Genomic DNA, 10,775 nt, shown 5'->3' on the forward strand with positions numbered 1-10,775 from the left:
ATCTTGTCACCACGCAGTCTGAACTTTGCAACTGCAAGATGGCAGGTCTCAGAGTGACTGGGTTGAGGTCTTGTGTGGGCTGGTGCCACAGTGACACCCATGAGCAGTGGCAGGGCCCAAGGCTGCATTTCCACCTCACCTCCATCATGCCAGTGTCACCGATCCACAGGGCCCTTTGCGTGGGAACACTGGGTCCCCCAGCCCTACTGCTCCAGAACCTGCATCATAGCAGGGACCCCAAGTGACAGCCTCACACGCTGATGTTTGAGACTTGCTAGTGTGAACTTGGAAGAAGGCTTGTTTGGGGTCAGCATGCCCTGGGGCCAGGCCAGCACCTACATCTGTCCCCTGGTCACCTTTTAACAGCTGCCAATACTGCTCCTGACTTATTTTGGATGTGTAGCTATTGGAATATCCCCAGTCTGCTCAGCAAATCCCCCATGTGACTGTTGTCTGTCACAGCAGGGGAGTGACAACAATCTGTCAGGGAGGGGAGGTAATTTCACTAAATCTACTGACCTTAGGACAAGTCACTTTGCATGGGTTGCTTCCTTATGTGCACCTCCCAGCAACCTTTTATAGTGGGTATTTTTTACTGGGCTACTGATGCAAGAAACTGAGGCTGGGAGAAGGGAAGGGACATGTCCAAGGTGAGGTGGCTGGCAGAAGGTAAGGCTAGCATTGAACTCAGGTTTGTCTGTGTGTTGGTCAGGGCAAGGCTAGCTGCTGTAACAAACAGTCCCCAGACTTCACAACTCAGCTGTCAGAAACCAGCTTTTGCTAGTTGACAGTGCAGTCTGTGGTGGGCAGCGACCTCCACACAGGAGCTCAGGAACCCCATCTTCTCCAGGCTGTGGGTCTGGGCTCCCCAGGAACCCCCAGGCTGGCAGCTGCAGATGTGTGTGTAGAGACGTGTGCCCCTCTCTAAGCCCACAGCCCAGAGCACAGCACTGCTAATGCATGAGAAGTGGTCACAGGGCATGTGCGGGGTGGGGACTGGGAAACTCTGTCTTCTTTGGGCGACTTCACTGTGGAGCACGGAGCACAGACTGTTGGAGGACAGCTCCCCACTTCTGCCACAGTGTGGCCCTAAGCCTGCGCCCCCCAGCACATGGCAGGAAGGAGTGTGCACACAGCTCTGGTGTTGCGTGGGCTGCAGCCTTGGCTGAGGTATTAATAAATCCTGGAGTTAGAAAGGCCCTCAGATTCTGCCCTTCCATCTGCGTCATGAGCTCCTCTACACAGCCCTTGGCAAGGTGATTGTCCAGCCTGTGCTGGCCATGAGGCTCCCTGACCCGGAGTCACTCCTTGTGAGGCAGCTGCCCTGGTTCCAGTGTTTCTGGGACTCTGCTGGCCTTTGCCCCAGACTGGCTGGAGGCTGGCAGAGGAGCCCAATGGTTAGAGAAATAAGAAGAATGGAGGTGCTTCACCGTCAGCCCCTGATTCCTCATTCTGAGGTGACCCCTTCCTTCCTGTCTCTGTCTTCTTTGTCCTGCCCTCTGGATCTGCCCAGAACACACCTGCCAATTTGCCTCAGGTCACAGATTTTCTAAGTCATTTACTTATTCAGTTTATAGCAGGGATGGTCGCTAGGAATAGTGAGCGTACTGGGTTGAACAGTGTCCCCCAAATTCATGTCCACTCAGAACCTCAAAATGTGATTTACTTGGAAATAAGGTCTTTGGAGATGAATTGGAGGAGGGGGGTAATCCAGTGACTGGCGGGAAGAAGAGGGAGAGTCGGACAGAGACAAGAGGAGCCCTGTGAGTGACACACGAGGAGCTTTTATGAAACAGCAGGACAAACACAGGAGCAAGGCTGCCACAAGCTGAGAATGGCCAAGGGCCACCCAGGATCACCTGAGTCAGGAGGAAGCCCGGGATAGGTGCTCCTGCTGAGCCCAAGAGGGACCCTGTCTTGCCCTCTTGGACTGTGGCCCAGGCCTCCAGACTGTGAGAGAACACGGCTCTGCTGGACGCCTGTTTGTGATGTTTTGTGCAGTAGCTCTAGGACATCGGCATGGCAAGGAAGCCAAAGCTAAAGAATGCCTGCTCTTGAATGAAGGAGAGACCAAAAATACAAGCCAGGCAAGATGGCGCATGCCTATAATCCCTACTCAGTAGCTACTCAGTGGGCAGAAGGTGGGGGGATAGAAGTTCAAAAAGTCAAGCTGGGTATGGTTGTGCAAACCTGTAATCTCAGCTACCTGGGAGTTCCCGGCCAGCCCAGGCATAAATGCAAGAAAGGGCTGGAGGCATGGCTCAAGTGGTAGAGCGCCTGACTAGCAAGCTTAAGGCCCTGAGTTCAAATCCTAGTACTGCCAAAACAACAACAAAAACAAAAAGACAGACAACAAGCAAACTCATACAGGGGAGCTTGCTATGGGGTTGGTGTCAGTCGTGGCAAGGATGAACGGAAGTAGCTTTGGACACAGTAGGAGGAGACAATGTAAGCAGTGGATCAGGGGAAGCAATTTGCACTGGATGGAACAGTCGGGGCAAAGGCCCTGGGGTAGGAAGGAGCTTGGTATCCTCCAGGAACAGGCAAGAGGCCAGTGTGTCTGGGCAGAGCCATGGGAAGGGGAGGGGAGGGGCAGAAACTGAGCAGGAGGCTGTGAGGGGAGGCACGGGGAAGGAACAGGCGTTTCCTCTGAGTGTGTGCTGTGTCCCATCTGAAAGGCATATGAAATTTAATCTGCGCTAGGAGATAGTAAGAGGTGAGACCAGTTCAAGGGGGTTTAGAGGAGGTCACAGCTCTGCCCCCATGAACAGGTGACAGATGGGTTAATGGTCCCGGGAGCGTGCTGCTATAAAAGCCAGTTTAGCTGGGTCTCTCAGGACCTCCCATCTCTGTCCATGTGCTGTGCAGTGTCACCTCAGGATTCTGACAGCCAGAAGGCCGTCACCACATGCGTGCCATGACCTTGGGCAAGAACTGTGAGCCAAAGCAAACCTTTCTCTTTATATCTTGCACAGTCTGTGGTATTCTGCTCTCAGCAACAGAAAAGGGGCCAAACTACATTGGGAAGTCTTTGGAGGGTTTTATGCAGGAGAGTGGCTTGGATTTGTGTCATTTTGTCCAGTGTCAAAATAGAGAATTTAAGAACAATTAATAGCCAATGAACACGCAGGACCGTGGCCAGGCCTGCGGATGGAAAGAAACAGTGAGAGAGCATGGTCTGGGTTAGTTGGGGCCTGCAGAGACAACCTGGCAGCAGAGACCTGGGTGGGCCAGGACAAGGCTGGGGAAGGGCTCCCCGGGGAGGCACACAGTGAACACAAGGGCGGGTGGGGCACAGGCCACACTCCTGCTCACCATGGAATGTCACCCACCATCACACCCGCATTACTCCTCATGTCTGCTTTGTTTTGTGATCAGTTCCTGATGGTGACACTCTGGACTTCCCATGAGAGAGCTCAGCTGCTCCTTAGGTCTTGCAGATCTCGATCTCAATCTAAGAATGCTTTGTAGTGTGTACAGCCCTCTGTCGTTCAGTTCCACATCTGCCCCGAGGTGGGGAGAAGGCAGCCGTGCAAACAGGACTTATTTCACCTCCAGAGAGGCCGAATTTGATTGTGTCATGCAAGAAAAACACGCAAGCTCCAGAGAGGCAGGAGTGGAGACATGCCTAGCACAGGCGAGATGCTTGGTCCCCACTCATTTGTCCCAGCCAGATGACCTGGGAGACAGGCGTCTAAAATCTGGCTTGCTGATAAACAGTTGGTTTTGGCATGGCCTTGGCCAGAGTCCCCTGCCAGGAAGTAGTAGACAAGATTTGATCCCCAGCTGTGTGGCCTTGAGCAAGTGTCTTAAATTTTCTGAGTCTCAGCTGCAAAATAAGAATGTGGTTTGATTCCCAAAGGAAGTTGGAGAGGAAGGCTCTGAGCTGCCAAGAGTGGATCAGGCTGCTGGGACCCATGTGACGCTGGATGAGTCACTGCATGACTCTATTTCCCCAGCCATTAAATAGGACAAACAGTAGGATTTGCCTAAGAGCTACTCCTTAAGGCCTGACTTAGGGGTGTCCTCTTCCAGAGGCCTGCTGTCTGGAGGCCACCTCTGGACCCCACAGTCCTACACATAGACATCTGCTGTGCACAGGCCTCCAAACCTCACTCTAACCTTAAGCTCCTACTGGGGCCTTGGGTGCTGGGCCTCTCCAGGTGGGAGCTCCATGCTGGTGTCAGGCCAGACTGTGTCTCTCTCTGTTCAAGGGTGAAGGGCCCTGCCTCAGACGGGCAGGACAAAGGCAAGCAGAGCTGAGAACAGCCACCGGACTGTTTTCTCCAGGGAACGCTTGAAGGCACACAGTTCAAGTGGCATTTCCGGCCCCGCCACAGTTGGGGCCCCTGAGTGCGTGCAGAGATGATCCCTGGCCCAAAGTTTCCCCCCTCTTCTTCCCAGATGCTCCCTGACATTTTGCAAAGTGAGCTGCCCCCGGACTGTGATGGTTTCGTTGTTTGGAAAATGTAAGGAAAACAATGGTCTGTGATCACAGCAAGAATTCTGAGTAATTTCTGTCTTTAAAGATTGTCAGAAACAGTATCTGCTTGTGAAACTGTCAAATCGCACCCACGAGCATCAGGGCGCACTCCAGGCTCTCTCTGCTCTGCTACTCTTCAGCCTCTGTGTGGCTTTGACGGCTGCTGCTAAACGACACAGTGTCCGGAAAGTTTGGGAGGCTTTTGATTTGGGTAATTTTCAGCTCTTCTGACGTGTGTAATGCCTAAGATTTTGTCCTATTGTTTTCCTCTACATTGAACAAGAAACTCTCTCTCCCACTAGCTCAGGGCTTTGTAAAGATGACAGTAGGGACTCGGGTTGAAAACACGTCACATCAGAAGTGACAGTGGAGACACTGTAACTGCCTGCAACCCACACCCTGGGGTGTGTGTTCAGAGAGGCCCTCAGTAACTGGCGTGCTGTCTGCTGGACGGCCATCTGCACTCACCAAGTGCACTTGCTGGGGGTCAGGCACAGGGTGTGTGTGTCACGTCATTGCAGCAGGGACAATTAGAACAGAAAAAGGTGTCCCATGCTGACCCTGGGCACACCCTTTGGCTTCTCAGAGCCTCAGATTCCCAATCTGTGACAGGAGACACCACCCATCTCCCCCTGGTGTCCTGTGGATTAAATGAGGTATCACAAGCATTTAGGAAGGGTGGCGCTGATCCCTGGTGTGGTACAGAGGACATCAGCGTCCAGCATATGCCATGTTGCACTGGGCACTGCCTCCCAGGTCAGCTCTCGGGTCCCCATAGCCCTGTGGGATGCAGTGACTGCTGAGTGGACACTTGGAGAAGATCGGGGGATTCTGCAGATCTAATGACATCACCTGAGCCATATTCACAAATGCCCACCCCGTGCTCAGCCCTCGGATGTAAAGGCAGCAGCTCTTGGAAGCCATCAAGATGCCCCTTCAGCAGCGAGAGTACCCAGTGGAGACTCGTACCCAGCACTCGCAGGGAAAACTGTGCAGCCAGAGATGGCGTGGAGCAAACCTAACCGCGAGCAGCTGAAAAAGCCCAGGCTGAGAAGCTATCGTCTGACTCCAGCTGCAACCTCCTGGGATGCAGAACTGTAGGATCATCATAGATCCTTGTTGCTAAGAGGGGAGAGAGGGGAGATGGACAGACAGAGCCCAGAGGATGCGTGGGGCAGTGACACTACTAGAATGACACCGTCACTGTAACATCTGTCTAAACCGAGAGACTGTCCAGTATCAAGATGGCCCTGAATGTGCAGTATGGACTTGGGGTGCTCAGACATATCAAACGCACCACTTGGTGCAGGATGGATGCCACAGTCGGAGAGGCTGTGTGAGGAAGGGCGGGGCAACGGGAATGCTCTGTTCTTTCTGTTCCATTTTGCTGTGAACTGCTCTAAGAAATAAAACTATTTTAAAACAAGAAGAAGGGTAGGCAGAGTAAAGTCAGCACCTCTTCCAGGGAGTCCTCCCTGAGTACTGCTGCCTGCAGGCCACCCCACCTCGCACCTCCCACAGGAATCTGCAGCAAACATTGCTTCTCCCCTGGGTCAGGCCCTCCCTGGCCAGCAGGTGGCTGCTCTTTCCACTTATGAGACATTGGGGCCCATAAGTCTCTGGGGAGTGGAGACCGCTATGCCCCAGACCCTTCCATTCAGGCAGGCCTGGAAGCAAGCAGCAGGTACCTAAGTATGAGCTTCCTGTCCCCTGCTGATGGACTAAGCACTAGAGGCACTCTGATGTGCTCAGCTTATGGTGCCACCACTGCTGTGTCCAGCCCTGGTGACACAGCCTGGTCCCTGAGCTGCTGTCACCAATGCACAAAGCCCCATGCTCCCTGCTTTCATGGGGTGAGTCCTCCCCTTACCCAAAAGGGCAGGTGAGGGCAGAGGGACCAGGGAGCTCACCTGGTCCTGCCTGGACATGGGAGGTCTCAGACAGTGCTCCCCGCCAACTCAGTGCCTTGGCCTTCTCACAGTTGTCCTTGCCTCCTGCTCCCCTCCCCATGTGAAATGTCCCAAGGCACTGGGTGACTCACAAAGCATTAAAAGGCTGTCACTCTCTGCCTTCAGAGAAGAGTAAATCACGACTCAGACACACGGAGGCTCAGAGCTGTTCGAGACAATGGGGCGCGTGTGCACGTAGGGAGTGCAGAGGAGTTGACAGGTGTGGGCACCGAGCAGCACGCAGCCCTGCTGACACAGAGCCACGTGACCAGCACCATCTCCTCCTGCCCACCAAAACTCCCACCACTTGTGCTGTGATTCCCAGGAGGCTGCACAGTGGGCACAGCTCAGGTGTGTAAAGGAAAGACAGAAAGGAGGGAAGAGCTGCTGCCCGGAGTGCTGCAGGGAGGTGGGAAAGGGGACTGGGACCCTGGGGAGCCCATAGGAGGCCAGGGTCTTGTGGGTCACATGGCGTTAGGAATTGGAGTGGGGGCTCAGTAGAGAGGTAGCAAGGGCTGAGGCAGGAGCGTGGCCTGAGTGCTCCCCAGAGGTGTTCCTGTGGCCCCTCTGCCCTGCACTCCCAACTTGAGGTCCAGTAACAGGCAAGACCAGTATCTCTAGGTGGCTCTACAGCTTGGGTTAAGAACCCCAGTTGTCACATGCCTCCCAGTCCAGGGCCTCTCGTTAAGGTGCAGTACTGGCTCTTGAGTCTGGAATGGGCTGTGGGCTCTGTGCTTCCAGGCTGCACCTGCCATGACCCATCATGCTACAAACAGCTGGTGTGGCAGCTCACGTGCCCCCATGTATCAGGCCCTGGGCCTGGTTCCTGGAATGCCGATGCAGCTGGTCTCAGGACTCCAGTGTGTGGTCCCCAGTCCAGGTGCTATTCTTATCTCACTAACCCAGCAGGTGAAAACCCCAGTTCGGGCCACAGGGTTCTATGATGCCCTGAGGGTCACAGTCTCTGGAGCATTCAGCCTGGTCACTTGGCGAGCTCAGTTCTGTTGCTTGGTCCCTTAGGACTGTGCTGGGCTTTGTCACCTTGAGTCCTTGGTTCCTATGCTTATGTTTAAATCCAGCATTAGCAGTGTTCTCCCCAAGGCTGCCTGTTGTCAAGGGTTGGGACTTCTGCACTCCTTCCAAGCTCATCCACAGGACCTTGGCTGGACACCAGCCTACCACAGGGCCTCATGCTCAGATGCGATGGTACCAATTATATGAGTTTCCTGGGGCTGCTGTGACACATTGCCACAACTCAGTGGCTTCTAACAATAGACATTTATTCCATGATAGTTCTGGAGGCCAAAGTCTAAAATCAGTGTCACAGGCCACAATCAAGGAGATGTGCTGGCAAAGTGGCTCAAGTGGTAGAGTGCCTGCCTAGCAAACATGAGGTTCTGAGTTCAAACCCCAGTACCACCAAACAAACAAAAACAAGGAGACGTGTGCCTGGCCTCTTCCAGCTTCCAGGGGTGGCCAGCACTCCTTGGCTTGTGGCCACATCATTACAACGCCTGCATCTCTGGTTCTCTCTCTGCTCTGTCTTCACATCAACTTCATCTCTGTGTGTGGTCAGACCTTCCCCTGCTTCTCTGCTGTGTGAGAGCGGCACACTTGTGTTTAGATTTAGGGTTCACTGGATTTCTCAGGCCAACCGCCCCACCCCAAGACCCTTAATCACATCTGCCCAGCCCCTTTTCTGAATAAGCTCACAGTCACAGGTTCTAGGAATTAGGACTCGATGTCTTTCTGGGCACTATTTATCCAGTACACCAATGGCCTGAAGATCCCCCAGCTTTGCCATCCTCCAAAGCAAGAACTCACCAAGTCCCTGCCTCTTCTCTGTAAGCTCGGTGCACAGTCACTGCCTGAAACCTGCAGGAAGTCAATAAATGGAAGCAGGCAAGTTGTGAAGGTACAGTATAAAAACTGGGAAGAAGTCAGGACTGAGGCTGGGGGAAGATATTTTGATGTCATATTAAAGAGTCTGGACTCTATTGTACAGGCAGGAAACAGCTTGTATGCGGTCCCTCCTGCATGGAATTACTGACTGACTGACTGACTGACTCACTCACTCACTCACTTATTCATTCATTTATTCATTCACTCATACATTCAAGACTCAACACAAGCGCACACAGCTGGCTCTTTGGGGCAGGAGCCCAGACCCCACAGGACAGAAGCCTTGGTCCCATCAGAGCTGTGCTGAATGTGCCCTTTTCGTGTATCTAGCAGGTATTGCTAAGTGTCCGGCTGCTAGACTTTCTGTCACTCTGAGATTGATGGTGATTAAAGCTTTGTGGATGGGGCCTTGCACCGTTATGCACCGTTCCTGTGAAGGCTTTCTGCCTTCCAGTCTTCCTTATCCAATATTAATTTGCCATTCCTAGTGTTTTTAATTCCAATTTTCAATGTCCATCTAGAACTTCTGCTTGTTAGCATTCTGATTTCTTGTAAGTAGCCCCTAACTGGGTTTCAGTTTTAATTCCAGAACTCTGCAGGCTTTTCTGGAAATCCAGCCCATTCAGTTATTATGAAAGTTCTTCTCTGTTGTTTATTTCAGAATCTTCCTTGATGTTTCCTTGAAATAGACTGTGCTGTTGTTTCCTCTTTCTCTCCTTAATTTTGCTTCCTATTTGTCCTCTAGCTCTCCCCCAGCTTTTCTGTTTGTTTTCTGTTTGTTTGTTTTTGTGGTACTGGGGTTTGAACTCAGGGCCTCACACTTGCTAGGCAGGTGCTCTACCACTTAAGCCACTCCACCAGCCCCCAGCCCCGCCTGTTAATCAGAACTTCTCTGCTTCTTTTTCCACTAACTTCTGCTTTTCAGTGCCTGAGAGCCATACTCAAACTGATATTCCCCATTAATGTGTCAGAGCAAATGGTAACAATACTCCACCACTAGGCTTTCCTTCCCCACCCACGTGCCAGATCAGATCCTCACTTCTTCTGGCTCCCCCAACCAGATGTGATCTTAGAATGTTCTGACTTCTCCGTAAAATAGAATCCATTTTTCAGTTTCAAGCAAACATAGATTTTCCCTCTAGCACATGGCTCACGTTTCAGGAATCTCTTCTTAGCATCTACAGTACAAAATTTCGGGTGCTTTTAGATTTAAACCATGAGTTTTGCAAGGGCCATTGTTTGCCACCACTTCCTGTTCTGGGCACCCACTCTGTCTAATCTCCACTGTGACTGAGCTGTCTGGGTCAAAGGGGATCTTCTTTCAATCCTTCCCCTTTTTCCTGCTGATTTTATGTTTTTCTTCCACACTATACTGTGTTTACTCCAGCTCATTTTCCAGTTCAGTAATTTGTCTTCACCTTCATTCTTTTTTTTTTTTTAATTTGCCTGTTACTTTCTTAGCTTTTCAGCTTTGCAGACAATGGTAAACGCTGCTGCGCTCTGACTGGGGCTCCTTAAGTAGTCTCGTATATTTCTGTTGAATTCTCTCCTCCCTTAGATCTCTATGGGAGAAATCATTCCCTCTGTCCCCTGCCTCTGTTTGTTCAGTCCCCTTGGAGCATTTGTGAAGTGTCTTGGCCTCTGTGAGATTGTGTGGGCGTGTTCTGATGACCAGGCAGTGGTGATTTCCTGGAGAGTAGCCAGCCAGCAGGGGGTAGACGACAAGGCCATGCACATTTTCCAAGATGATAAAGACAGAGTTGCTGGAGGAGGCCTCTTCTGCTTTCACAAGTGTGAATGGGGCTGCTGGTTCCCTGGTGGGGCTGCAGGAGCCATTCAGGTCAGGTCAGCCCTCCAAGCTGGAGGGAAGGGTGACTGGGTCAAAAATGAAAGCAACTAGTGGAATTGGTTTTCTAAGCTCTCAGGAGACAATGGGAAGAAGTGAAAGCTTTTCAAGATAACAAACAGGAAATGTCCAACCTCTTCAGGACTGTGGTTTGGACATGGTTTGCCCCTCTACACTCATGTTGGAGAAAGGGATGGGGAGGGATTGGTTAATGGGTACTGAGCCACAGTCAGATAAGAGCAGGAAGCTCTGGCGGCCATTGTACAGTAGGGTGACTGCAGACAACGATTATGTTCTGTGTATCTCAAAAAAGCCAGAAGGAAGGATTTTGAATGTTTTCACCATAAAGAAACAATAAATGTTTGAGGAGTTACCCTGGTTTAAACATTGCATAGTGGACAGATTTCAAATGTCACATGGTACCCCCATGTGTATGTACAATTTTTGTCTTTTTGTGTGTCTATTAAAATAATTTTAAATTAACAATAGCCAAAAGGAATTTTGGTTCCTGCTGTGAAATGTTCAGAGCAGATGGGGCCTTTAAGAGGTGATTGGATCATACAGAGGGTGGATGCCTTTTTGGAGGAGAGGGCCA

This window comes from Castor canadensis, chromosome 9 (genome assembly GCF_047511655.1).
Source record: "Castor canadensis chromosome 9, mCasCan1.hap1v2, whole genome shotgun sequence".
Lineage (NCBI taxonomy): Eukaryota > Metazoa > Chordata > Mammalia > Rodentia > Castoridae > Castor > Castor canadensis.